Below are 3,643 nucleotides of genomic sequence, written 5' to 3' on the forward strand. Positions count from 1 at the left end.
GCTTTAGATATTGCACTTTCACATGCTAGAGCGAAACGCCGCAAAGAAAAATACCCCCACACACACACCAAGTTCCCACAGCTCGAGCTCTAATCAGTGTGTTTACATGGAACGCCAAGAAACCTGGGCAGCTCTGACAAAAAGCGAGGGGCTAAATGAAGAAACGCTGAGACAAAACTCTAAATGGTGTCGCCCTCATCACCAGCATCGAAACTACATACACACACACACACACACACAGTGTTGTCCAGCGCTCCTCGTTGACGAGGACTGATAGAGCAAGCGGAGATGAGGACGGAGCAGTCAAACAAAGGAGTGAAATATGACGACAAGAGGAAACAGAAAGCCCAAAAAAGAGAAGAGGAAGCAGAGGAATGGAGCACAGGATGAAGATGACAGATATTAAAACACCAGAGCTCATGGAGAGACTTTTCCCTTCCTGAGAGCTAATATACAGAGATTAGTGGGTGGGTGGAAGAACCAAATACAATGACTTTCTTAAAACTTGGAAGGGGAGGGCAGCGCTTTGCAAAAAGTGAAATATAGTGGCGTCTTTAAATATTACGCTGCTCTTATCAGTTAGTCTTTCTTCTCTTCTTTTTCTTAGATTTTCAAAGCAAACTTTTCATGCTACTTTCGCAACTGGCATCCAGTTTGCTAAACGTCAACATTATTAATACTATGAAACATGCATAGCGCTAGAAATTACTGCAAATTAAATTGAAGTGCCATTAAAAAAAAAAAAAAACTGATTCAAGTCTCTTTGAAGCACAGAAACAACAGCAAAAGTGACGCACACCAACTTCCCAGTCAGAGGTCGCTTTATGCTTCGGCAGGAAATTCGCCGTCTGTTTAAACTACAGGTGAGTGACTTGTGGGGGGGGACCTGACGCAAATTTAGGACAAACCAAACATTTGTCTTTTTTCCACACTTCCACACGTTTCCACACTCACTGGCTGAGAAAGCCTCTCCTTTCCAGCATGTGTTGAGATGGGGAGGACCGGGAGGAGAGAAGCGGCGGAGGGGGAGGAAAGTAATATTTCTCTTGAGAGAGATTGATGTGATCTGTTCGGCACTTCATTGTTTGAGGACGATTTGAGTGAACAGCCTGTTCTCAGCAGACCTGGCCACCTGAGTGTGTGTGTGTGTGTGTGCGTGCGCACGAGTCAAAAGTACAACGTGAGCATTAAAGGAAAGAAATTGCTCTATTATTTTAGCGACTGCAACAAATCAGTTTGTTCACCTTTGTCCCCCCCCTCGATTGTTGGAGCGAGCATGGATAAACTCAGGCAGCACGCGCGGGATTGCCTGCTTGTCTGCGCGCCGCGTGAGCCTAGCCGAGTCAATAGAGCCTTTCACGTCCGCTGATAAAGGAGCGATGGGCAACAAAACGTGTATACTTTACTCACTCGTAGACTTGGGGTTGACCTTTTTATCAGTTTTTAACCATCAGACACTAGTTCGGTTTGCGTTGATTCGTCAAACGCGCAAAAAGAATAACTGCTTTTCGTTGCACTGTTTTTTTTTATTATTTTTTGTCTTTTCTTCAGCTATTGTCTGTTTTGAAACACGTTCACGTGAAGCCCTTTCAGAGCTTGCGGCTACATTGTGAAAAAGTTTTGCCCGTCGAAACATGGATCCAAAGTGAGGTTGGAGATCGAAGGTCCTTTTTCCATCAGTTACCAATGAATGAAAGGTGATTGTGGATGAGGAAGATGAACCAAAAACGATCACAAAAAAATAAAATAAATAAAATAGTGTTGTCTCCTTTCGGTTTCTCTACAAAAACTCACAGGACAAAGCAGTGATGAGCCGCCAGAGAGGAAGCGTCAGCTTCGGTGAAAGGATTAGGAGCGCTGCTGCAAGTGGAATCAGGTAGGATTTTATGTTTCAGACATAATTAGTCAAGTTTAATTATTTTAATTAACTTAGTGATGTCCCAGTCACCCCATCCCTGTATTTTCACTTAAAAATGTCAAATGCACAATTACTGTGCTCTAGGCTGATTTAAGAGCATAGAAAATGTCAAATAGATATAGATTTAAACCATTTCATTTTATTTTTTATTTTTTTTAATCATCTGTGACGTTGCACCTGAAAAACGCCTGCTGGAAACTCGACACAGCAAATTTGCAAGTGGCAGAAGATTCCTGTTGGGACATTGAAACTTTTTCAAGGTTAATCTGATTATGTTTTTATGGGGGGTGTGAACATCCCAGCATGTAGTGACTGAATGCGGTCGCTGCATGCTTGCTCAATGTAAGGGATTGCTGTAAAGTCAATGACACAATAGAAGCGATTGTCTACGTGCTCCTCCAGGAGGACTGAACATTACAGGTGACTCGACGCAATCTGCTGGGTTTCCTTTGATAGGAAACTTTATAAACCAGTCTGAATACTGAACTGAACCTGACTGCATTGTTTGATACCTGGGATGAATTAGAGCGTATGTATAATTGGACTGAAATGACTTTTTACTGGAAACACGACGCGTTGAGTCGGTGCGATACAAATGAGCTGGATTGAATTGAACTATAAGGCAGCAATCAGCCGTTTTTTATGGAAAACAAGAGCACAGCAATTTGCCAGGTTTCTCTTCCATGTGCTTAGAAAAGTCTTGACATCTGCTGGGCATTTTAACACTGAAAAAATAAACCTTATAATGTGCAGCTGTTTAGATATTACTGTGATAGTTAGTTTTACATTTTGTTTCTCAGAACTGTTTCATAATATGAGAAGCTGCAACTTGGATCCAAAAATCTTATGGTAACTTCAGCTAAAAGCAATTACAAGACAGTTTTTTTTTGTTTGTTTGTTTGTTTGTTTATTTGTTTTCAAGCAAACATAATCTAGACTAGATGCAAAAATACCACTGCCATTTATTTTGTGTTCCCCCTTTTTACTGCCTTTTCAAACAATAAACAATGCACTTATCCCCATTTTATTGCTACTCATTGTGTTTAATCACTCTAGCGTATCAGTAATACTCGCTCTTGCAGCACATTAAGAACAATTACCCTTTCTTTAATCCATGTGGCTCAACAATCGCTCCAGTCCTAAGAGGGGAAAGCATCATATAAAAAAAAAACTTCTTCATCAAATAATAAACAAGTCAAGTGAGGATTGGAAACTGAATAAACCGAGGCAGGAGCCGAATAAAACATTTTCTGTGAAAATGCTGTGCAGCGAGCAGAGACGTGTGAGTCAAGGCTGCTGGAATACTTTAGTGGCAGATCAGGTTGTGTTGTCCATTAGCTGCTGAATAAAATTTACATAGTCAACAGGAGCCTGATGTGAAACAGATGTCCTTTAAAAAAGTGCCACATCTCTGGCTTCAATGGACTCCCAAACTGACTCCCTTTCAAAAGCATTAGATTGCCACATAATTGCATAAACTCTCCTTTTGACGTTGTAACTCATAAGTGAAGGTTGTTCAAGAGAAAGTCCTCGCATATTAAATATCTAAACCCAATCAATAGCATTAGCCGGCACATTAACCTCTTTTTATATATTTTACCTTAACTGTTTTGCAAATAAAAATAAAACCCATCGTGTCTGTCGTCCTCTCTCTGCTGAAAAGTAACATTCTTGACCTAAAGTGCGACGGCAACTTTCTTCATCTGCGCTAAGTGAAACTGACAT

General features: G+C 40.9%; 1 long non-coding RNA gene across 2 annotated transcripts; it reads left to right on the top strand.

The window, feature by feature from the left end:
- The first annotated feature begins 256 nt into the window (after nt 1-256).
- LOC106933875 (uncharacterized) lies at nt 257-2,940 on the top strand. Of its 2 annotated transcripts, XR_001421587.2 has the most exons (4): nt 257-863; nt 1,552-1,697; nt 1,797-1,876; nt 2,127-2,940. It is a non-coding gene; the product is annotated as an uncharacterized LOC106933875 (long non-coding RNA). The 2 variants fall into 2 exon arrangements; XR_015762953.1 differs by having other exon boundaries at nt 257-1,697.
- The last annotated feature ends 703 nt before the right edge of the window (nt 2,941-3,643 follow it).

The sequence above is a fragment of the Poecilia mexicana genome, unplaced genomic scaffold, assembly GCF_051168715.1.
Source record: "Poecilia mexicana isolate PSO_F unplaced genomic scaffold, ASM5116871v1 scaffold_5, whole genome shotgun sequence".
NCBI classification, from domain to species: domain Eukaryota; kingdom Metazoa; phylum Chordata; class Actinopteri; order Cyprinodontiformes; family Poeciliidae; genus Poecilia; species Poecilia mexicana.